The 26,563-nt window shown below is 33.4% G+C and overlaps 1 long non-coding RNA gene across 1 annotated transcript in view; it reads right to left on the bottom strand.

Annotated features, from left to right (window-relative positions):
* Nucleotides 1–4,546: 4,546 nt before the first annotated feature.
* The window catches only part of LOC135320693 (uncharacterized), a 46,475-nt gene continuing 24,458 nt past the window's right edge, over nucleotides 4,547–26,563 (bottom strand). The window contains exons 2-3 of the long non-coding RNA XR_010379953.1: nucleotides 14,027–14,076; nucleotides 4,547–6,527 (exon numbers count right to left, since the gene is read on the bottom strand). This is a non-coding gene — a long non-coding RNA (uncharacterized LOC135320693). The remainder of the gene's footprint in view (nucleotides 6,528–14,026; nucleotides 14,077–26,563) is intronic.

The following is a 26,563-nucleotide window of genomic DNA, read 5'->3' as shown; positions in this document are numbered from 1 at the left end:
TGCACTTTTAAGTGTAGATCCATTCACATTCTTTATGACTCTTTAGGGAAGCACAGCAGTGGACAGTCATATAACTGCTATGCACTTACAGTTGGTGTTATTTGTTAAGAAAATGTATGGCAGTTTGAAGACCAGAAAAGGGATTGCCAAGATGACAGAGTAGAAGGACACATAGCTCACCCTGTCCCATGAACACACCAAAAATTATATACAAATACAGAACAATTCACACAGAATAACTCCTGAAATTTGACATAATTTCTCTTACTTTGGAAATACAAGGAAAGCCCCACAAAACCAGGTAGAGGAAAAAAAGAAAGAAAAAGGAAATTGGTGCATGATATGCTTCACAGAGAGAGAGCAGCATAGAAAGAAAAGTGCCCTCACCCTGGGAAGCTCCCTCTCCAGCAAAGAGATCCACAGGGACAGAACAGGAGCTTCAGAGGTTTAGAGGAGGCAGCAACAGCAGCTTAGCAGAAAGAACTAAGAGAAACGAGCAGTGAGAGTCTCTGTGAACCCTAGCCTAAGATGCATGCCAGTGGGGACAGGCTGGGCTGAACTGCTGGAACTCAGGCTTCCATGGATGAGCCTGGGGAGGGGACTGGGGTTGACTGCACACAGGCAGCCTCAGGAGTCTGGAGTGTGGTGCGGGCTGTGGCTAGAAGAGAGTGCAAATCAATCTGGGTCCCTCCATAGAAAGCACCATTGCATGTGGGATGAGGGGTGCATTGCAATCTTCATAGCTGTCATCTCCACTAGTGCACAGGGTATTGCTCTGCACCAATGTTGATGAGCATTCTTGTGAGAAGAGAGGTGGGGTTCAGTCACAGCCATCTTCTCAGCTTGCTCTGGAGGGGTACAACTGCTGGTGCTTGTCTTCTGGGCAAGGAGGGGCTGAAACATGAACTGTTACCCAGGGGCCCTGCAACATCACAGGCAAGACTGTCATTCTGGTCCCAGGCAGAGGTGGTTGATTTGCTCTTCTGGTGCATTTGTGGACCTGTGCCTCTAAGACAAATGAGTGGAGATTTGGTGCACATTGGGGATGGGTTTGGCATCAACCGTGGTTCTGTGTACCCTGCTTTTGATTTGTGGTTACCCTGTTTTTTAATTATGTTAGCCCATTAGTATATCTATTTGCTTTAGAATGGTAGTCATATAGGCTTTAACACATCCTATGACGAATGCAAAGAAAATTTACATTTGGTTTCACTGGGGAATTCTATCAAACATACAGAGAAGAACACATATTGATCCTTCTCAAACTCTTCCAAAAGATTGAAGAGGAGGAAATACTACCAAACTCATTCTACAAAGTCACCATCACCCCAATATCAAAACCAGGTAAATATACTACCAAAAAAGAAAACTATAGGCCAATATCATTGATAAACATAGATGCAAAAATCCCTCACAAAATATTAGCAAACAGACTCCAACAACACATAAAAAAGATCATACACAATGATCAATTTGGATTCATCCCAGGGATGGTTCAATATACACAAATCAAACAATGTGATACACCACATCAACAAAAGAAAGGACAAAAATCACATGATCATCTCAATAGATGCAGACAAAGCATTTGATAAAATTCAAAACTCATTTATGATAAAAATTCTTACCTAAGTGGGCATAGAAGGAACATATCTCAACATAATGAAAGCTATTTATAACAAACCCACAGCCAGCATAATACTCAACAGTGAAAAGGTGAAAACCTTCCCTCTAAAATCTGGAACAAGACAAAGATACCCATTCTCATCACTTCTATTCAACAGAGTAGTGGAAGTCCTGGCCACAGCAATCAGACAAGAAAAAGAAATAAAAGGAATCTAAATTCAAAGAGAAGAAGTAAAATTGTCACTAAATGTGGATTACATGATACTATATATAGAAAACCTTAAAGGCTCCACACAATTCTAATAAATCTGATAAAAAAATTTGGCAAGATTGCAGGATACAAGATTAGCATTGAAAATTCAGTTGCATTTCTTCACACTAACAATGAAATATCAGAAAAGGAAAATAAAGAAACAATCTCTTAAAATCTCATCCAATTAAAAAAAATTCTTAGGAATAAATCTGACCAAGGAGGAGAAAGATTTGTATCAGGAGGACTACAAAACATTAATTAAGGAAATTAAAGATAACTCAAAGAAATAGAAAGAAATCCCATGGTCTTGGATTGGAGACATTAATATTGTTAAAATGGCCACACTACCAAAAGCAATCATTAAAAAGTCCATGAATGATAAACGGAAGAGAGAGTGTGGAGAAAAGGGAGCCTTCACACACTGCTGGTGAGAATGTAGTTTGGTGCAGCTATTATGGAAAACAATATGGAGATTCCTTAACAAAAACTAAAAATAAACTTACAATATTATCCAGCAATCCCACTCCTGGGCATATATCTGGAGATAACTCTAATTCAAAAAGATACATGCACCCCAATATTCATAGCAGCACTATATACAATAGCCAAGATATGGAAGCAGCCTAAGTGTCCATTGACAGATGGCTGGATAAAGAAACTGGAATATTTATACAATGGAATGCTACTCAGCCATAAAAAGAATAAAAGAATGTCATTTGCAGCAATATGGATGGACCTGGAGGTTATCATTCTAAGTGAAGTAAGCCAGAAAGAAAAAGAAAATTATATATGATATCACTCATATGTGGAATCTAAAACAAATTAAAAATAAAGACACAAATGAACTTCTTTACAAAGCAGAAATAGACTCACAGACATAGAAAAAACTTATGGTTACTAGGGTGAAAGGAGGTGGGAATGAATAAATTAGGAGTTTGTAGATATATGTACTATTATATATATAATATATAAGCAACAAGTTTCTTCTGTATAGCACAGGGAAGTATGTTCAGTATTTTGTAGTAACCTATAATGAAGAATAATATGAAAACAAATATATGTATGAACACATATATGACCGAAACATTATGCTGTGCACCAGAAATTGACACAACTTTGTAAACTGACTTTACTTCAATTGAAAGATAAGAAAGAAAGAAAGAAAGAAAGAAAGAAAGAAAGAAAGAAAGAAAGAAAGAAAGAAAGAAAGAAAGAAACTAAAAAATTTAAAAAAGAAAAAGATGGCCAACAAATATAATAAACAAAAAGAGGAAAATTGGATTGGATTGTTTCAAAGTACCCCTTTATCTTATTATTTATAATTTAGTCAGTCCTCTATTCAACCATATATCAGTCGGTTATTGCCCCTGACATTCACTGACCTACTTTCTGTCTCTATCATCCTACTTATTCAAAACATTTCATATAAATTGTATCCAATATGTGGCTTTTTGTGTATGACTCCTTTCACTTAGCATAATCAGAACTACATTCTTTTTATGGCCAAATAATATTGTATTCTATGGATGTACCATATTTTATTTACACAATTACTTGTTGCTAGACTTTGGCTTGTTTCCATTTTGGGGCTATCATGAATACTGATGCTGTGAAAATTTGTGTACAAATTTTTGAATGTATTTTTAAAATTTTCTTGGGCATGACAGTGGAGTTGCTGGATCATATGATAATTCTTTCTTTAACTTTTTGAAGAACTAGCTGCCTTACAAATTGGCTTCACCATTTTACATCTCCCCCGACTCCAAGCAATGTATGAATTTTCCAATTTCTTCACATTCTTTTCTGTTATTGCCTGTCTTTTTTTTTTTTTTAATGATAGCCATCCTGGTAGGTGTGAAGTGGTACCTCAAATTGTATTAACTTTCTTAGCATTTACAAACTAAGTGATATATGTGTAGATATGAAAGTAGATTCATAGGGACATAATTAGATACATGATAGAAAGAGGTATACAGGCATATCTCAAAGATATTGCATGTTCAATTCCAGACAACTACGATAAAGCACATATCACAGTAAAATGAGCCACATAATGTTTTTGGTTTCCAAGTGCATATAAAATTTATGTTATACTACATTGTAGGCTATTAAGCTTGCAATACTATTATATCTAAAAAAACAATACACATACCTCAATTAAAAATACTTTAAAAACTGTTAGCCATCATCTGAGCCTTCAGTGAGTCATAATTTTTTTACTTGTGAAGGGTCTTGCCTCGATGCTGACAGATCAGGCTAACAGTTGCTGAAAGTCGAGATGTCTGGCAATTTCTTAAAATAACAATAAATAATAATTGATAGCAAAATATTGATTGATTCCTCTTTCACTTGAACACTTAGAGGCCATTGTAGGGTTATCAACTCATCTAATTTAAATATTATTGTGTCTCAGGGAATAGTGAGGCCCAAGGAAAGAAAGAGAGATGGGGGAACAGTCAAGTCAATGGAGCAGTCAGAACACACACAGCATCTGTGAATCTGGTTTTCATCTCATGTGAGTGGGGTTCATGGCACTCTGAAACAATTACAATAGTAACATCAAAGATCACAGGTCACCATAACAAATATAATAATAATGAAAAAGTTTGAAATACTGGGAAAATTACCAAAGTGTGACAGAGAGATACAATGTGGAAAAATGGCAGTGACAGACTTGCCAGAGACCAGGTTGCCACAAACTTTCAATTTGTAAAGAAAAAACTCAGTATCTGCAAAGTACAGTTAAGTGAAGCACAATAAAATAAGATATACCTGCATATAGAAACTGCCAAACAAATTATGCAAATTCATGATTCTTTTTTTCTGAGAAAAAGCATACTCACAAGGTCAGATACACTTTTGTGAGAGGAATGACCCTTTTGAAGTCACTGGCATTGACTGGTTTTTGAAGGATGAACACTATTCACACAGAGTGAGAAGAGAGAGAAAACTCTTCAAATAGAATATTTAAAGTGACATTTTGGGAAGGCAAAATGTACAGGGTATCATTGTGAAACATTGGGTAGATCTACTTTGCTTGAGCACAGTTTTACAAGAGAAGAAAATAAACCTGGAAAAATATATAACCATCACAACTAAAATAAGGCAACATAAATAATTAGAGTAATTACATACATTCAATATTTTGAAACAATGCAAGATGATGATAAGTTTAAGTGGCATCATGAGTGAAACATCATAATTAACATGATGTGCACTGAAATTTTCATAAGAGTTTCAGAAAGGGATAGTATTTGAATGGACATAGACACATCCCAGGTTGGTCCAATAGCAGAAGGAACTATTGAGAATTAGATAAGAGATGGGCAAAGCTGTGCCTGCTATTCATTTCTCCCCACAAGCCTTGTGCTGTACCATGATATCCCACTGAATCTGGGCTTTCTGAGGACCCTAGAGCTAAGGTTGCTTCTGATCTCCATGTATTTCCATTCTTTTGAACCCAATTTGGCTACTAGTTACATTATGTTTATATAAATGAAGTGTTTTATGTGAGGGTATTAATTAGCTATGTCAGCACTGGACTGCACCCTGCAGGTCTACAAGCCCTGTACTTGCCCAGCTTCAAGACCTGAGAAAGATCCCAGAGTCAGCAACAGAGATAATCAATAGTTTAATGATTAGGGTGATCTTACACATCTGAAGCAAAGTCCTGGAGCAACATCCTGCCATGTGTGGGAGCTGGAGGGCAGGACATGATGGCAGTCTTTGCTCCTGGTGGGGAAGAAGTGGTTACCAGTCATAGGGGAGTTGATGTCAGGTTGGCTCATTGGTTACGAGGGTAATCAGCACAGGGTCATGCCTCTCACCACCCCTTGGATAAGCATAGTGGTGAGTTCTGATCTAAATCTAGAACAGTCATTAGCTGGGGCCTGGGGTGAATATGAAGGAAGATCAGTCTTATGAGTTGTGTGTAGGTGAAGCAGGCACCAGTCAAGCAGGAGATGTATAGAGAGAAGCCATCTTGAGTGGCCTGACCATACAGCCATCATCAGAGGTACATGTTATTTATTGACTGAAAATAAAGAATCACGGAGTAGTGACATCAGAATTCCCATACTCTCTTAAGGTTATAATTGCTTGTTCTCACTGTATGGGCAGAACCCTTGCCCTCAAGTTTCTGTTGAAACTCAGGTTTCAGGGAAGTGTCTTCCAGAATAATGTTCCTTGTATACAGGAGGTGGAACTGGAAATTAAGAGAATGGTTAGGATATCAGAAAACTAGACAAAATGATGACAAAGGGATGGATATCCATTCAGAGGAGAACATGAGAAAAGAGAGGGGAGAATGGAAATCTGATAGTGGACACTTAAAATAACCAACGTCAGAAAACAACTTTTGGGATGACATTTTACTTTTCAACAGGAGGAGATCACCAAAAAGGAAATCATAAAGTTGGCTTGGAATGTGTGCCATCATCCTAAATAGTCTTAAGACGTGTGATGTGATATGTCGAGTTCTCTGGTGAGTGGAGTGATTAAGCTGTAATGACAGCTCCACAGGGCACAATGTCAGGAACCAGTCCCATTGCTTTTCTGTTGAAGAGGGCAGTAGGGTGGAGGTGGTCTTCCATTTTCAAGTTCCTTCAATATGCTGGTCCTCAAGCCAGTGCATATGTATCTGGGGCAGCTGAAAAGGAGAAGGATGAACAAGGGCATTGAAACCCTTTAAAATTGTACTCAAAGAACAAGTGACACTTATTTTATATGTGACTGACTACAATTTAGTCACTAAATCTGGCTACAAGTCATGCTGGGAAATGTTCCCAGATAAGTACAAGTATCATTTCTACCCAGGAAAGGAGCAGTGGACATTGAATGATAGATAACTGGCAGTCTGGCCCACATCTCCTTTAATAAAGAATCAGTGTAAATCCTCTTATAAACCTGTAGTTTTATGACTCTCAACCCTTGTCTCACAGAAAAGAAAAGTGAGTTTCAGAATCAAGAGTAAGCATTTGTGTCCTGCTTTCCTCTGCTCTAACGTCACTTGCTCTCAGTAAGTCAGCTGCTCATTCAGAGGAGAAAATATTTCTCAGATGCCAAAAGCAAAATTGATCTATTGTGAAAGAGTTGAAGTGTGTTCTAAAGAAACTTTAGACACTGCTCAGTCCTCGACACTGAAGGCCTTCAGGATGTTTTGTGATTGTTATAATTATTTTTGGTTCCTTTAAGTTTGTGCTTAGAGCATGGGACAGGTAGCTGTATTTCATTTTAAATATATTTGGATGATGCTATTCATTGAGTAAATGTTGGTCGGACTTAATGCATATCAAGATCTGTGTTAGTCCTGATAATTCCTTTAGAAGAGAACAAAATATAGATCAAATTGTGATGTGTTACAGACCCCCAGACACTCATAGTACAATGAGAAAATGACAAGTATTTCAACAACCAGCATGAACAACTTTACCACACATACACATGCCACATATAGAATATGTTATGTTATACATGCTACAACATATATGCTACATATTATATTATACTATAGTGTATTATACTATACACTTTACTGTAGAGGTGAGTAATACATTCTTCCCATTTTCCAGGAGATAAATACTTAGTAATTTGCATTCAAAGGGTAAGTAGAAGAAGAAATGTTTCCACTTGTTTTGGGAAAGAGACAAGGTGTAAATATACTCAATCAATAAGACAAATGATTTGAGGGTACTTCCTTTTTTTATGTGTTCCTCAATACATGTACTTTCTTGCAGAAGTGTACTTGAGCATTTTGATCACTAACATATACATATCATGAAGATGCTGGGTGAAGATAAGTGTTTCAATAGGAAACTCCATAGCATACTCAACTGGAGAATTCTGCCACTGGCTAGAATGACAGATTCAGTGTAAATGTCTAAGCACATCACTAAGACGATTTAAGTTTCCCTTTTGTATGTGAAACACTGAGGTCATGCTTCTTACATGCAGCATGCTTGCGAGGTAATTGGAGTAGGTGATCAGGGCAATCACACTACCTGTGGATGGCTGGAGGGGATGGTGGGCACAGAATGCTCTGGAATATGACACGATAGATCACTACTCCTCTTACAATGTGTACCCCCCCAAAATAAGCTACTTTTTAGTATTATATATATAATAGTATTATAGATATATATAATATATCTCCTTAGGTATTTAGTTTAATTCAATTAAACTTTTGGACAAATTATGCAGTGTTATAGTCTGTCAGAAAACCTGATGTTACAGGTAAATAGAATACAAATTTAACACATTTTAATTCCCTGTGTAGAAAAAATAGAACATTTTAACATGAGAAAATTCACAATTTCAAAATTTTCATATGAATCTTTAAAGGCCACTATCTGCTTTTAGCTTGGGGAAGCAAACAATGAGGGCTTTTGTGATTGAAACAACGTGGTTTCCCATTTTCTCTATGACATATTGTCATTATTCAAATCTAATTTAATCAATCCATCTTATTAGTGTTTTCTGATATTAAAAAGGATATAAAATTATATTTTATTGAATTATAAGTGTGAGTAAAATAGCTATTAATATTTCCTGTGGGTTGATGTCCATGCACCAGAATGCAATTGTACTATTTTATTAAATTCAAAAATGTTTCTGTTTTTGCTGCCATTTGGTTTGCACATTCTGTGTCTTGAGTGATGTTCATAAAGTTTTCTTAAGATTTGTTTCTGCCATTGCCACAATACAACACATTTTTATAGTAATACATTCCTTTCGTATTTTAAGACAAAAAGATGTAGTATTTTAGAAATATGGTTATGTTTCTAACAATCCTTCCTATGCTCTGGCAATCAGAGGAAGTCAAATTCTGCATTTTCTAAATGTTTATAAAAGCTTTATAGCTACCACAAATAATTTTAATATGAGGGAACATAAGACAGAATAAAATGATGCTGACAATATAAAAAATAGTATACACATATAATATTTTGATAAAAAGTGCATTTAGACAACATAATAATATTTAATTTTCATAACATTCTGGTGCAGGAATGCTATTATCTACAATTGAAGAGAAGTGAGTCCGAGAGGTCAGTAAACATGTTCAAAGTTGCACATTTTAGATTTCAGATTCAGAACCACACAGTGAATCTTGTGACTCCAAATCTCTTACTCGTTCTGCTAGACCATGTTACTTCCAGAAATAGATCCAGGCAGCCCAGATCTATCTCCACAGTTTACTTTCTCAAAAGAAATTTCAGGTAGGCCAAATTAAATAAAAAATTGAACATCTATTTTTTTCTCATATTTAATTCAAGATCAAACTCCCTCTTCTAAATGTGTCTTTATATTTGACCTTCACTTCAAATCCAAGTGCCTTTTTAAATGAGTTTAAATTTATTGTCTCTAGTTTATCTTTTAAACTAATTAAATAATTTTCAACATCAGCCTCTACTACCAATTGAAACTGGTTAGTAAATATGACTTTCCTTGTGGTCATATTTTTTAAATTTTGTTTTTATGGGGAGGTATCTTTCTATCTATCTATCTATCTATCTATCTATCTATCTATCTATCTATTTATTATTTGTTTGTTTGTTTGTTTATTTAAATGAAGATACTGGGGATTGAACCCAGGATCCTCTGTATACTAAGCATGCACTCTACCATTGATCTAGAATTTTGTTATAGAATGAACTGTGTCCCTGTATAATTTGTATGCTGAAGTCTAAAACTTGGCTGCCTCAGAATGTGACCTTATATGGAATAGAGCTGTTGAAGGTGTGATTAGTGAAGATGAAATCATGGTGGGCTAGTGTGGGTCTGTAACCTAATACGAACGGAGTCCCTGTGAAAAGGGAATATTAGAGCATGGATACACATGGACACAGGGAGAATGCCACGTGGAAATGAAGGTAGAGATCAGGGCAATGCTTCTTCACACCAAGGAACGCTAAGGACTGCCAGAAAAGCACCAGAAACTAGGGGAGAAACCCTAGAAGGAATCAGCCCCACTAACACCTAGATCTCAGACTTTTAGCATCCTAATCAATAAATCGCTGCTTAAGCCATCTAGTTTGTGGTATTATACAGGCCTCATCGTTTAATACATAGCCTTATCCTTTCTTTATCAAATCCAGTATTCTTGTCAGGCTCTTTCATCTTTATTATGTCTCTAAAAAATTTGGATTTACCATCCCCTATAATGCCTAAAATGCTGGTCTTCTTAAGGATCGTCCTTTATATACAGTTTTGGAATAATATCAAAAGCTGTGGTTTAAACTAGTACTCATTTATATACCAAAATTGCATATGTCTTCTAAAATCAGGCACAGACTACCCAACATATCTAAAACTGAATTCAGTACACTTGGTGCATTTCCCTATCTTCTTATCTCTTCCCCACTCTCTATTGCTGTAAGTCACTCCTTTGACTCAGTTACTCCAGCAAGAATCTTGAATGAAGGTCAATCTATATTTGCCAACTTCATGTCCTACTTTTAAATAGTACATAAGCCCATCAATTCTATCTCCTTAATAATTCTTGAATAAATCCACCTTTTTATAACCCTTTACATTCTCTCCTGGTCAACTTCAGTACTTTCCTAGCTAGCCTTTCTGACTTCTGCCTTGTGTACTTCCCCCAACTCATTGCTGTTCTGTTTAAAGACCCATTCTGTTCTGTAAGATATAATACAGTGTATTGTGACTTTTTAATTTTATTTTTCATTTAACTCAGGAATAATTGACAAATAAATTGAAATTGTGATTCTTTTTTTTATTTATTTATTTTTTATTTTTACCAGTGTTCAGCACAATTTTTCAGTTATTCATGGACATATACACAATCATTGTCACATTTTTTTTCTCTGTGAGTTATCATAACATTTTGTGTATATTTCCCTGTGCTATACAGTGTTGTCTATTCTACAATTTTGAAATCCCAGTCTATCCCTTCCCACCCTCCACCCCCCTGGTAACCACAAGTCTATATTCTCTGTCTGTGAGTCTATTTCTGTCCTTTACTTACGCTTTGTTTTTGTTTGTTTGTTTGTTGTTGTTTAAAGCATTACTGAAGAGAAAGAAAGAGGCTGGAGGAATAACTCTCCCAGACTTCAGACAATACTATAGAGCTAGTCATCAAGACACATGGTATTGGTACCAAAACAGACATATAGACCAATGGAACAGAATAGAAAGCCCAGAAATGAACCCACAAACTTTTGGTCAACTCATCTTTGACAAAGGAGGCAAGAATATACATTGGAATAAAGACAGTCTCTTCAGCAAATGGTGTTGGGAAAACTGGACAGCAGCATGTAAAACAATGAAGCTAGAATACTCCCTTACACCATATACAAAAATCAACTCAAAATGGATTAAAGACTTAATCATGAGACAAGATACAATAAACCTCCTAGAGGAAAACATAGGCAAAATATTATCTGACATACATTTAAAAAATTTTCTCCTAGAAGAAATCAAAGCAAGAATAAACAAATGGGACCTAATGAAACTTACAAGCTTCTGCACAGCAAAGGAAACCAAAAATAAAACAAGAAGAAAACCTATGGAATGGGAGAAAATTTTTGCAAGTGAAACCGACAAAGGCTTGATCTCCAGGATATATAAGCAGCTCATATGACTCAATAAGAAAAAAAATAAACAACCCAATCCAAAAATGGGCAGAATACCTAGACAAGCAATTCTCGAAGGAAGACATACAAATGATCAATATGCACATGAAAAAATGCTCAATATCACTTATTATCAGAGAAATGCAAATCAAAACTACAATGAGGTATCACCTCACACCAGTCAGAATGGCCGTCATTCAGAAATTGTGATTCTTAATACACATTAATGAGAATAACAGTTTTTAGATGCAGTTCATTTATGCAACACATCTTTCTATTTTTAGCATCTAGGTTTCTTTAACCTTAATGCATTTTGATTTCCATTCTTTGTAATGATGAAACATTGCAGATTTAAATAAATTTACATCAGTGTTTTTATTATGTGTTAAGTTTAAAACACCATAAACAAAGCCTCTTATTTCCCTGTCTACTTCACCTTCAAACCTCCTGCCCCTCCCCAAAAACATGCATAAACATACACACACACACACACACACACACACACAGAGTCATCACTCTCTCTTTTTTTCTCAATTGTGTCAGCAACATGCCATGGATATAGCAAACATATTTCTTGGTTGGTCTTTTTGTGAGTCTGAATGAGGTTCTTATGCATCTGTAAGTGATTGATTAAAAAGAAATTTTTGATTTCATAGAAAAAGTGGTAAAATGCTTTGGAAAGTCTTTCAAAATAGCATTCCTAAACTTGAAGTGGAATTTTGACATTTTGGCATTTAACATTTTAAGTTTTATCCATTTATTAAGCAATTTAATGTGTTTTTGTCACCTGGCCTTTTCTGTCTTATTCATATATTTCCAGATGGTACAAATTTCTTCCCCAAAGAAAGTTCATAATGGCAAGAATCTTAGTTATATTCTTGATTTTGTGTTCTGTAAGGTTTTATTGAACCATACAATTCTAATAGCATCTTTTTTCTTTTTTGGTGGAAATGGGAGAATAAAAAATCATTTGTATCATTATAAGTCAAATACTACTTTCTTTCAATAATTAAATATTTTAAGTAAACTGACTTATTAACAGTTTAACTTTTTAATTTTTTCTTGTTCATTTCCCACCATGAAAATCCCTAATTTTTAGCACAGTAAGCAAAATTTCCTTGGGTGACTAGATCTTAGAAATTGGAAAATGCATTTGCTCAGGCAATAAGGGCTTTACTATATCTACATATTTCTGCCATGCTTATAAAATCATTAAGCTGACACCTTTGGGAAGATTTTAATTAATTACAAAATGTCAATTAATTGATGGAGTAAAATGAACAAAGGTAACATGGAACAGATTTAGCAGTATATGAAAGAGTTGGATATCTTCAGTCTATGCTTGATAGAAAGTTCTAATTTCCCTATCTTGAGAACAAAGGACACTGGACTTAGACATCTGTTTCCAATTTTGCTGTTAAGGAGATTTGGGCCCAGGTAGGTCACTTAACTGATGGACATCTCTTTTCTCATAAATGAAAGGACAGGATCAGAGTAGGTAATTTCTAAAATTATTTCCAGCTCTAATATTTTTTTTTTGTCAAAATCTATCAGCCTCAGTGATACATGTTGTCAAAGACTAGAGATATAGAGAATGATGATGATGATAATGATGATTTTGATAATGTCTAATATTATTGAGTGTTATATGCCTGCATTTGATTCCCTAATTGTTCTAATAGGGGAATATTACTGCCTTCCATTTTATTAATGAGAAAATTGAGGAAAAGATAATTTAACTAATATGACCAATATCATAAAGCCCTATGCCAAAGTCAATTATTTCAAATATTAAGCTTTATGGAAAGAATATTATCAGTGTTCATCAGTATCCTTTCTGTGCACCAGCAAGACTACATTATTTATCCACTTGAAGATCATTAAGGTCATGTGATTAGCTTTGTCCAATGGCCATGAGTCAAATTTACATGTATAAATTTTGGCACAAAGCATGGAAAAACCAGCAATGGCTCTGCAGGTGCCTCTTTTTCTGAGATGCCCATCAGGAGGCAGTAAGCTCCATATGATGTTGCTTCAAGATGGTGGTACTTTCCTTTTATTCTGAATCACTGAGTTGCTGGTTTTGGGACAGTTCATCTTGCTTCTTATCTGGATACAGACTTTGCTAGAGTAAATTCTAAATCTTTGTTGTTTAATCCACTGAAATTTGGATTAAATCCACACACACACATATATGAGGACATTTAGCCTATATACAAAATCAGGACATTTTCATCTTCAATGAAAGTTAAGGGCATGAAGCTTTGAAAGTTTTCCATGTTATCAATTATACCAGTATTTCCTGATATAACCAGCCACCTGGTAGTTAGCATTGGCTACCATAAAAATATTCTTAAGCATGAATCATTCTCTCCTGCTAGATTATCTCCTTTTTTCTCACTTCTATCTCTCTTGAAACCTCTTATTTCTTGCTCCCAACTTCTTTTTTCAGTAAATACATACCTTAACAACTCCTCTTTTTTTTTTTTTTTTGGAAATACTCTTTCTTTCAAGATTGAGAAATAGTATGAAATATTTGATTTTCAATACTGACGTTTAATAGCAGTGTGATCTCATCGAAGTTATGTCTCAGTCAGATTCAATCTGAAAATGAAAACAAATATGAGTATTATGTGAAAAGGGGTTAGATATGTGATAGCACTTCCCCAAATTGTGTGTATTGCTGGGGTCATAAATTTCTAAAAGGGAGAATTGGAGGCTCATGGAAAAGACAGTAACCAACCCTTTGAAGTAAAGCAGTTTGGGCTGCCCAAGTGGGTCTGCAAAGGAGACCTGGTGCAAAAGATTATGGAAAGCTGCTGTCTCCACATATCTGTTGGGTCTCAGTGGCTCTTGGTCAGCAAGATTTTCATTTGGGAAGATGATGTGGGTGTGGAGCCAAAGACAGCAAGAACTAGCTAGAATCCACATGTATCTCTTTGTTACTCGTACCTCTAAATTAACAGATTTCAGATGAGCTGCTTTATTTTCCCCTTCCAAAATTTGTAAAAAGAATTTCTTATTTGGGCCAGTTAACAAACTATCATACAGGATAGGGGATTCTTGTAAACTATTCTAGCTTAGCCAAGATGACAGCATAAAAAAATTGCTGCAAGTCAATTAATTTTCCTGTCCTTTAATTTCTTTATTTCTAAAATGCTTGATTTTGCTTCAGCAACTCAGTGTCATAGTTGTTGGAATCACATGTGAATATACACTGAAAATTACAATAATGATAAAAATTATTGTTGTTTCAAAGTAATTGTGACAACATATTTTAAAATGATTTGCCTAAACACATCAATCTGTGAAAATAAATATTTCATACATTTTAAAAATAGAAGCCTCTTGAAACAGTGTGGGCTTAAGTTGTCTTGTGTATATCTGCTTGTTCTATAGTCTATGATTGTAGATTTCAAATTTTTACAGTGCAGTATGCACAATTTACATAAAAAATTCAATAATCATCTGTTAACTAAATCTTTACTTGTGACTTATAAGATAATACATTAATAATTAAATGTTCATGACACATACAGACAAAGAGGTGGATAGCTTACAAAATCTATTACATGGAATTCTGAAGTTCTTATACTACCAAGAAAATTATAAATATAGATTTGAATTTTATGTAACTGCTGCTCTGATAAAATTAGTTGGAAGGAAATTCAGTGCTTTAATTTTTTAATAGTTATGATTTTTAATACTTATTTACTTCAATTTTAGCTAATGAACAGTGGAGACCAACACACATTTAAGCTGGTAATTTCTACTTCTGGCCAGAAACACATAGGAACTGTGTATAAATAAATGCAAATGCCATTAATGTATAGATTTTTAAAGTTCTACTATATTTTTCTTGGAAATGAAGAGAACTTTCAAAATTATCTTTCTTAATCCTATCATTTGATAGATAAAAAAAGAAAATTACCCAGATAAAGTAAGAAAAATTATATAGATCATAAATAAACTTTTTGTATATGTTACTGAACTTTTCATGTGCCTGCTTTGTTTTATTATTGCTTTTTGTAATACAACTGACTACTTACACGAACCACCAATTGGTATATATGTTACCAATTGTGCACATATTTCTATGATTCAGTCATACAAATGTTGATTATGGTTTGTTCCAAATTCATTTGGATTTGCAAACCTAATCATAACTAAAACAACTGAGGAATTAGAAATTCATTTTAAACAAAAATCAAAGGAGACCTTGCAAGATACTATCCCAATCAAACCTATGGCCCTATTGCAGAAAACAGATTTTAACAAATCTGGGCTAGGCCTTGTTATGTACATGGTATATAGACTGAGGTTCAAACCACAGTGCCTGATGTTGGGATTATGTGGTCTTATTAAGATAGTGAAAGACATGTAGTCAGTAGTTACAGAGCAGTGCAAGTATTTGACAATGACTGTTTCATAGGAGAGGCAGTGAAGAATTCATTTCTGTGTTTTCATCAGAGACATAGAGTTCAAAACAATGACTTTGGTCCTAAACTTAGGAGATTTTATACTACAATAAATAGTAGTAAGGAGGATGTGTGGATACATTGTGTTGTGCATGTGGGGGCACACACACACACATGCCTGTTGTGGGCAAAGGTATGTGTTATTGGCAGGGTTAGCTCGTTTAGCCAATACTAAAAACAAGGGGTGGGACATAGATCCCAAGTGACTTTGTGATTTTTACTATTAATAATTCTAAAGAAAAACACTGGCAAAATAAGTAAAAATTACAGAGTTTTTCTAGTTTTTAAATCCAAAATCTGTTTATTTTTTCAAGCTACTGTTATTCTTAGTGAAGGGGAATAACAGTTCCTGCCTTTTACAGTGAAGGAATAAAGAGTATTCATGATGTGACTTTTCATTAAAATATGAAATTTTCCATCCTAAGGTCCTCAAAAATGAGTTATTCTACCCTGATCAGAAATGGTCCTCTGGGCATTGGCTCATATGGGATAATTTAATGGAATTTCACATTCTGTAATTGAGACTATATGTTCATCTAATGATGCCAAGCATATTTTAAAAACCCCTCAATGCTGAAGTTTCAGTCTCCTGCCATGATTGTTCATACCTCTCAGTTGATTAGTAATTCTAAATGACAATGCAGATCAAAGTGAATTTTCATATTGTGTTTACACCATTAGTGAAAATCTAATTAAATATCTAATAATTAATGCAACTCCTTCCAGGAGAGTTAATACATTAGAGAATGTCAATGGGGAATATCCATTGGGAATATTACCTTCATTGTTGTGTTTCATATTGTGAATTGTGTGAATTATAGTGTATATTATACTTTATATGCATATTTTTTTAAAAACTGTGTGGGCAAGACAACCCAGTTCTTGGTACAGTAATGTAACTTTCTTTTAGTTGGACATTATTATATTGATGTCTTACACCAGGTCACCCAGTCAGCTTAGCCAGTAAACATTTAGAGAGTGCCTAATATGTGACCAGCACTGTGTTAAATGTTAGTGATATAGAAAGTGTTAATATAGAGACCTTTTTCTCAAAAGGATCTTTTCTTAAATTACTAACCATTATAATTAACTTAAGCTTCTAATTTTCAGTGGGGAACTTTTGAGTGGAATTCAGAGAAGGTTATGGTGTGTATTAGAATATCCTTTGGCATTCTATTTCCAAATGAGGAGTATTTATCTTCTCCTACTTTTGGGCTTGAACTTGTAACTTGCTTTGGCCCGTAGGCTATCAGCAGATATGACGTGATGCAAGCCAAGGCTTGAAATGTGCTTATGCACTGGGCTTTCTGTCTTGTACTCTACCTCTACCATGAGGACATGCTGAGTAGACTGATTGGCCTCAAACAATTCAAAGGCACTTAAGATTAGACCTGAACTGAACCCATGTCCTGGAACTAAACCTAAGTGAGGGCATCAGAGTTCTCAGCAGAGCTGGCCCAGTGGGTCAGCAGTTTGAGGTAGAACCCCAGATGAACAATTAGTCAGTGCATAAGAATACTTAGCTTTATAAGCCTCTAAGCTTTGTGATGTTTTGTTGCAGACCCATAGCTGACAGACACAAATGAATCTGTGGTTTATAGTGATTGCAATAACAGATCTGTTTTTCTTTTTAGATCTTGTATTTAAAAATATTTACAAGAGTATAAATATGTGTTCTCTGTTTTAAGGAAACAGAGGCTTCATCATTATTTAACTACAATTTAAGAACCAAGCAACAAAGGCAGAAACAGTGAAAACATCAATGGTATAAATGTAATAATATGAATGATTCTATTCTGCCAAATGTATCCATGACAATTTCTTAAGTGAGCATCAAAGTATAGGCAAATTATTCTCCTCAGAAGGCTCTGTAAGCTCCCTGTGTAGTTAACCAGCTTACATAAACATGGAAGACAGTGATGGAGTTGCTTCTTGATTTAAAAAAAAGTTCTGTCAGCGTGTTTAGGTAATTTTTTAGAGTTGTGTTTGTGTTTCATCTGAGTTGGCTCAAAAAATGACAAATAGGCAACATAAATATAAAAATTCAAGGACACTAAGAGAAAGAAATATGTGCTAGACTTAAAGCCATTAATATGCAATTGTTAACTCCTTAAAATAAAGCACACTCTTATTTTATATTATACACCTCTAGTCCTTAGAGCTATGTCTTTCATGATGTTGGTATATCATGTATGAGCAATAAATAGTATTATGTGACTCAATGATGACACATAAATATATTACTAATGAAAAGTTAAAGGTTAGGGACCTTTGTATTGTTAGTCCTTGTATAAGTTACTAAATTTACTAAAACAACCTTTTCATGTACATATGTACATTAATAATAGAAAGTCATCTGGCATAAATTAACTGTATTTTCAGTGATTATAGTCACACCTCAAATCTCTGGAAGCAGTTATTTGGTACACTTTGACATGGACCTTTTAAAAACTAGATTAAATTATTAGTAGCTGTAAAATCTCTGACAAGAAAATGCTTCTTTCAGCACATTATATATAAATATAAAATTGAAAGAAGGACGTACCCTCCTGTGAGAAAAGCAAATGTAAATATCCAGTTGTGTGGATTAGGTGAAGCAAGGCCCTAGCGTTCACTCTACATACTTTTATAGTGGGCGTTTTTTCACCGTGACTCTTTCACCTCAGGTTGACTAAATGTGACTTGTTCACAACTCAAAATTTAAATAGTTTGAGCTCATGTACGCCTTATGAAAAAAGCGAGATTCAGCATTGCATATTTAACTCTTAAAGTGTAAACTGTCTCATATTTACTATCACACAAAAGAACAGAACAAAAATAGGTAAATTCAGTAGAAAAATATAAATCTGTAGGCAAAATTGACCTGTAAAAATAAATGGGATTATTCCAACAATGCAAATTAGTTTGCCTGTATACAATAAATTAATGTAGTATGGCACATTAATAGATTACAAAACTACAAGGGGAAAAGCAATTGATCATTTCAGAAGATGCAGAGAAAATACGTGATTAAAGTCCAATACTGGTCCTAATAAAAAGCTCTTAGAAAACAAGAAATGAAAGAACTTCTTTATTCTGACAAAGAATACCTGAAAAAAAAAAACAACAAAGTAAACTATTGTGATGAATACAAAAAAGGTAAAAATATTAACTTCAAAATTAGAAACAAGTTAACAATAACCTCTATGACCTCTTCCATTCATCATTGTAAGGGAGGTACTTAAGACCTTAGTAAGAAACAGAATCAAGTGTATTATTTACTAGAATCTGAATGAAATAATCTAAACTGTTTATGTTAAAAAAACCAAAAAGATAGGTATAAAAAGAGTAGTTTTCAGAGACTAAGTATCAGGTGTATTTCTATGCCTAGAAACAAAATGTTAGAAATGCAATAAACACATACAATTTTAAACACAGAAAAATATGAAGAAATGAAATTCACCAAATAAAAGTCTTGCATGCCATCCGAAAAAAAAAATATGACTGTGTGGAAATGCATTAAAGATACAAAAGTAACTGGATAAATATAGCTTCTTCATGAATATGGAAAGCCAATATCTTAACCATATAAAATCTTACCAAAGTGATTCAGATTTAATCTCTATGATTAAATTCTGGCAGAGGTTTGAATGGTACTCAACAAACTTACTCTAAAATTTATATGGAAAAAGACACAGCCAATAATAGTCAAGTTATTCTTGAAGAAAATTAGGTGAGTGTAAATTCCAGCCATAAATATTAGCCAGTAACACAGCAGAAAAGATAGAAAAACACACAAATGTGAAACTTTAAGTTTAAACTTTAAACTTTAAGTACAAGAGATGTGGTGTTGGGGCAAGGAATAGCGACTTTATTTGGAAAGCTGGCAGACCGAGAGGATGGCTGACTAATGTCTTGGAGAACCATCCAGATCCAGTCACAATACAGGCTTCTTTTATACAAAACAAAAACAAAAACAAAAAACAAACAACAAAAACAAGGGAGGGTGTATGGTTGGTTGTTGCAAACTTCTTGCTGTAGAAATTCTTTGTTCTTACAGCTGTCCATGTGGGTCAGTTCATGGTGTCCCTGTAAACCTCCAACAAACAAGTGTTATTCTCTATTCTGCAGCTTCTTATCTTTATGTGAGTGCAGAGCTAGCAAGACTAAGCCTAGGAAACAGGGCACAGTGGTCAAAACTAAAGGAACAGATCTAATAAAGAGTCAGATTTGTTCTCCTCTATTACATTAACTTCAGAAAATTATAATATCCTTATAAATTAAAGGTGTACACACACGAACTCCAGCAATTTTTTTCCTAAGTTACCTTCAATCTTCTGCATGTGTTCTGTGTTCACCAAGATAAATATACAAGTATGTTCATAACATCATTGCTTATAGTAATCAAACATTGTAAATAACTCAAATATCCACTTTTTGGAAAATGGATTAATGGAGTAATTTCTAAGTTGCATTCTAAAAATTTCAGTTTTATAAAAACTAATAATTCTAAATATAAAAATTGTAGTAAAGTGAATGTTTCAGGGGAAATTGAACAAAAATATAACATTTAATAAATATAAATGGCAACTTAAACTAAATGATATCATTTTATTGATATATATGTGTGTTCAAGAAATTATAAAGAAAAGCAGGAGAATGCATTTTAAAATCTCAGGATACCTCCATAGTGAAGAAAGAGAAGTAAATAGGATAAAAATAAAAGCACATTAGGGGCTTTAATAATAAAGTACATGCTTTAGTTAATTTCAAAAAGAAGGTTCATAAATTTCAGTTAGCCAGACAATTATCCACTTTTGTTGTTTAAATTTTATCTTACTTATTTTTGTGAAAATAGTACAACTTTAGCCTTAGGAAATTTGTGGACACTTCCTTTCTGACTTACTACATAGTTACTTTTTGTCATTTTTATATGTACCTTTAAAAATATATATTCTGTGAGGTGTACAAATTGTTAGACAAAAGTTGGAAACTCTATAAGAAAATCCTCTCTATACTTTTTTTTGTCTAATTAATCTAGAAAGTTTCAAGGGATTTGTTTGTTTTTATTACTGTAAATCCTCTCACTTTAATTTTGAGTTTCTCAATATCCCGACATTCTTTTTTATCAGTCTACCCTATATCTACATATATGAGAGGACCAAGACCCTGATGCCACAATCATTCTTCCCAGAGGAAGCCCATGTCCTGGGATCTATAGGACCCAGCAGCATATATAAATATATATTTATCTACACTGGCACATTATAATCACTCATAATTACCTTTGGACTCACTTTTGGTGTTGAATACTCTATATGTCTGGACAAGTGTACAATGGTATTTATCCATTATTACAGTACCACACACAATTGTTTCACTGCCCTAAAAATCCTCTGTGCTTTACCTAATCAATCTTCCCTTTCTCATAACACTTAGCAATTTTTCATCTTTTTATTATCTCCATAGTATTGTTTTTTCCAGAATATCATGAGGTTGGAACCATATAATACATAGCCTTTGTAGATTGGCTTCTTTCACTTATCATTATACATTTAAGGATCTATATTATCTTTCTATGGCTTAATAGCTCATTTCTTTTCAGAACTGAATAATAATCCATTGTCTGATTGTACTATGGTTTATCCATTCTCCTACTGAAGGATATTTTTGTTGCTTCCATGTTTTGATAATTACAAACAAACCTGATGTAAATATCCTTGTGTAGGTTTTCATGTGGACATAGTTTTCAACTCCTTTATGTAAACTGCAAAGAGTTGACTTGAAGGATTTTATGGTAAGAGCACATTTAGTTCTGTAAGAAACTGCCAAACTATCTTCCAAACTGTTTTAATCATTTTGTATTTCCATCAGCAATAAATAAGATTTCCTGTTGCTCTACATCTTGGCAGGATGTTTGGTGTTGTCAGTGTTCTAGATTTGGTTAGTCTAATAGGTATGTAGTAGTAACTTCTTGTTTTAATTTGTAGCTTCCTAATGACATATAATGCTGAACATATTTTCATATGTTTGCTTGCTATCTGTTATCTTCTTTGGTTAGGTGTCTGCTCAGGTAAATTGCTCATTTTTTAAATCAGGTTGTTTAATGTTCTATTGTTGAGCTTTTTAGAATTCTTTGTATATTTTGGCTAATAGTCTTTTATCAGATATATTTTTTGCAAATACATCCTCCCAATCTGTGGCATGTCTTATCATCCTTTTGACAATGTCTTTTGCAAAGAAAACAAATTGTGATTTTTTTAAAAGTTCAGCTTTGAAATTATTCCTTTCGTTGATCATGCCTTTGGTGCTTTATCAAAAAGAAAAGTGAACAAAGTCAAAATATGGACTAGATAATCCTTTAAATAACAGAACCAAATTTCCAAAGATGGAGCAAAATACCATAATGTACCTATAATATAAAAACCAGTTAAAATGACTAGTTTCTTGATATAAAGTAGAAAATACATAAAAATATATAATTAGAAAAAATTTAACTACAGAATAATAACTATCAGGAAAAAACAACAAACAGGTTGTTTTTTATATAATATTGGCAAAACTGGATTAAAGAAGACAGCTTCTTGAAATTTATGTTTTGTGGAAAAGTCATCCTGAATTTTATATTCTAGAAATAGCCAAAATATTATACAAGTATGAAATAAATGAAGTTATCTTCAGTGATATAAAGAATGAGGGGTTTAATGCCTGAAAAACACATCTGAAGGAAAAACAAAAGAAAGTCACACAAAAAAATGAAAATAAATGAACAAAGTTTTATGTGGAAAACAAAATAGACAGTCATAAATAAATTAGTCAATAATACATATGGATAAGCCTAAATTGAGTCAATTTTCCTATTAAAAGACATTAAAATGCATAGATTCTCAGATATTTGGGGGGAATCTCTATGATATTTGCAAGAGGAACACTTAAACATGCTACAAAAATTATTGAAAATAAAATATGGAAAAAGAAACACTAGAAAGAAATACCTATTACTATAAAAAGTAGTTATATCAGTTTTAGATTTAAGCAACATAAAAGAGCAAGGGTAAATATATTGGAAATGTCGTGTTTTATTTCTCAGTTTGGGTGGTAGAGTAATGGATATATATTTTATAATCATAACCTGTATGTATCAAATGTTTCATAATTTAGAAATGCAAATAAAAAAATATAATCAAATCTTACTGTAATGTAACAAATAATTAAACATTTTTTTGCATGTAATTCCTGGGTATTAGTTATGTGTGTGTATGTTATATATATGAATGTTTTTGTCCTAGAATCAAATTATGCACACAATTTTGCTCTATGAACATTAGACATTCTATATTGAGAATCCCTTATGGTTTTAAAAGACTTTAAATATAATTAATAACAAAGTAAATTTTTATTTGTGAAAACCATAAGAAATATAATTACTCAGCTTTACTGATGCTGTTACATTGTTTTTAATGCTTCACACTGGCATTTTTCTATTAAAATAACCATTCTAATATCTCTTTATTTATGCATTTGAAACGACTTTAACTTTGTAATTAAATTCTCAAAAATCTTTAGTGAATAATATAAGTTATGAAATTTAGAGACAGAAAAAATATTACTCACAAGCCCATAATTAACTAAATTTAATCTTTGATATAGAGACTTCCAGAACGGAATCATTAAAAATATACTCAATATTGTAATCATAAATTTTGCACAGAAATTTTAAAATGTTTTACATATCCAAGAAGTCATTAACTCTGTTTTCCTTTTCTTCTTTTTCCCCACTACTTATACCTGATATGGATCAGTCTTGAAGGGATCATCAAGAGGACATGACTGCTGGAATGTGTTTCACTTGCCTTCTCTGAAGAAGCCCCACCAAGTACTCAGCCTTGTGACAGTAATGTGCTTGTTGCCAAGACTACCTGGACAGTATTTTAAGGCTTCTATATAAACTTTTAAGATTCTGGTGGGGTTGCGAGGAGACTCTTGTGGCTGCTCAAGACAATCTCATAAGTAAGTTATCTTGCTGAAAAGACCTGCCACCCACTAAACTGCAGTGCTCTGCTTCTTCCTATGGTCTCTCCTTCCCCTCTGTGTTGGACCAGTTCGTGGATCATCAAGCAGACTGGGCTGAAGTACATCCTCCAGCAATTCTCTCTGTGAAGATGTCTGGGTGTAAATTTTTTGGCATCCTTTTTATTTCTAGAAGTATATTTGGTTATCACTCTCACAACTCCTAATTTGTCCAGATGCATAGTTTTAAGCTTAGAGTGATTTATCTTCCATTCATCATGATGAAAATGTCTCTCCTTACACAGATTCATTATCACGGTGGCCCAGTTTTTTTTTTTTTATTTCAATTCGAAATTATATAGGCAGAGGTATCTTTTCATCAATTGTGACATCAATGTTTTGAACAATTTTAATATACATGCTGTTTACTGAAATAAAATTGTATAACGTAAGAGTTGTGGGTTAAGTTTTATTTGGGGCTAAATGAGGACTATAATCTAGGAGACAGCACCTCAGGTGGCTCTGAGGAACTTTTCTGAAGAGGCAGGGGGAAACTCAGTATTATATATGTAATTTTAGTGAAGGGGAGTATGTGCAGTCAAACACACATTGAGTTCTTTTGCCAGTTATGAGGAGCAGACATCACTGTTAATGAATTTAGTGTTCTTCTAGATATAAGGAGATGCAAGAATTGGGGCTCATAAAATTTTCTCCTGAAAACATCTATCTGAATCTCTATTTTGTCAGTTTTCCCACAGCACAAAGTGCCCCATTCCTAATCTCCACCGTGAACTTTCAGGGAGTGTTGGAGGTCAGCGGCTACAGTGGCTCGTGATTGGTTACAGTACCAAGCAGAGGTAGATGGCAAATGGTATAAATGATTATTCTCCTTAACATTTTTATTTGAATTATTTTTGATTACTTTTTTCTCCATTATAATTTTATATTTTACTTGAAAATATAAAGACTTATGATTGATAAAAATTCACTGTTAAATCTTTTATTTGTAAATATTAGAAAAGAAAGTTATTTTTGCTATCTCAACATTTTTATACATTTTCTTTTAATTGTATCTGTGTTATTAACCATATAATAATCAATAATGCAAATTGATATAAAGTAACATGCATTTACAAAATCAAACAAGTTAGACTGAAATATCATTTTAAGAATTATTTTTATTTATTGGCATTTATTTTGAAATATTTTCAAAATAGACGTGATCCTCACTTTGTGTACCTGTAGATTCAATACCCTTTAACATAGCATTTATATAATCTTGTCTTACTTCTTACAATTTAAAAAATGTATCCTTTTCTTAGTACTTACTATTATTTTTTTAGGATAAATATATAGTTACCATTCCTTCTGATTCTTTGAATGTCTTAGTATTACTTTGGCTTAACTACAAACATAACAACCTTAGTGGTAACACAATTATAGAATTATAATATTTTCCTCAAAGCTTTATAGCTATTTCCATAATATATTGTGGCTAGTCAGTCTTTAATAGAAGAAGACAAGGCTATTCTTTGTTTTCTCTAGAGAAGTAATTTTGTTTATTTTTTTTCTGGTCCACTTTTAAATTTAACATTTTGAAATAGATATAGATAAATATCTATTTTGCATTATAATTAAGCTTTAAACATGGTATATTCTTTTACTTATGTTGATATGCCTATTTCCCTGCCCTGGGAACAGATCTGGGTATCCAACAGTTTGGCACATTTTCTTGGTTGTTCTCTGATTGCTAAGAGTCAGGTCATACCCATACTTTAGCAACTGCACTGGATGACTGAATTTCTAATGTTATTTCCTTTTGAGCTGCAGTTTCATTAAATTTATGTATTATTTATTGTAGAAGCAAATAAAAGCTTATATTTATAGGTAAATGGCATAAGTTTTAGTGGAATGTGGAGGTCACAATACACATGTTTAGTTGATATAGATCTTTACTCTAAATAATGATGAAATTTTTGGATGTTAAATTGCCTTCCTGCTTTCCTTCCCTCTTCTTTTCTTTCTTTTTGATTGGTATTTTTTGCTCTAAAGTTTATTTTTTTGGCAAAATCTTATTTGAATTGATACAGAGATGAAGGATACACACACACACATAAATGTCTATATAAACTCTACTAAATAAATAATCATAAAATCCCTGTTTCTCAAATCAATTCAAAATATTTTAAGAATGCTGCTTTCCTTGAATTAAACTTAATTCTTCTCCTCACTTATTTATTAAGCAGCATTCCTTTGTCATGCAGTGACTATAGCCTTGTTCTTCCTGTAAGTAATTGTGTTTTATAAATTTGTAAGCAACCAGAGTGATTTCAGAATTTGTTAAAGATTTACAAAAAATTGACATGATCTTAACCACATGCTGCTATTGCCAATATGCCCTTTAGAGTGATGTTTTTACTAAAAGCAATGTCTGACTCCTTCACATTCCTACAATAATGGCCTTATTATTATACTACAAAAGATGACATCTTCAAACAAAAAATGTCTAACTCTATAACAATATTCCATGAATTCACTTATTACACAATATTAACAAACTGCTTAAAGAATGAATCAAAACCATATAAGATATTATTTCTCATGTATTGGAAAAAAATTATACG

The sequence above is a fragment of the Camelus dromedarius genome, unplaced genomic scaffold (genome assembly GCF_036321535.1).
Source record: "Camelus dromedarius isolate mCamDro1 unplaced genomic scaffold, mCamDro1.pat HAP1_SCAFFOLD_114, whole genome shotgun sequence".
Classification (NCBI taxonomy): domain Eukaryota; kingdom Metazoa; phylum Chordata; class Mammalia; order Artiodactyla; family Camelidae; genus Camelus; species Camelus dromedarius.
The sequence above is the reverse complement of the archived record's forward strand: the minus strand, read 5'-3'. Positions and strand labels throughout refer to the sequence as shown.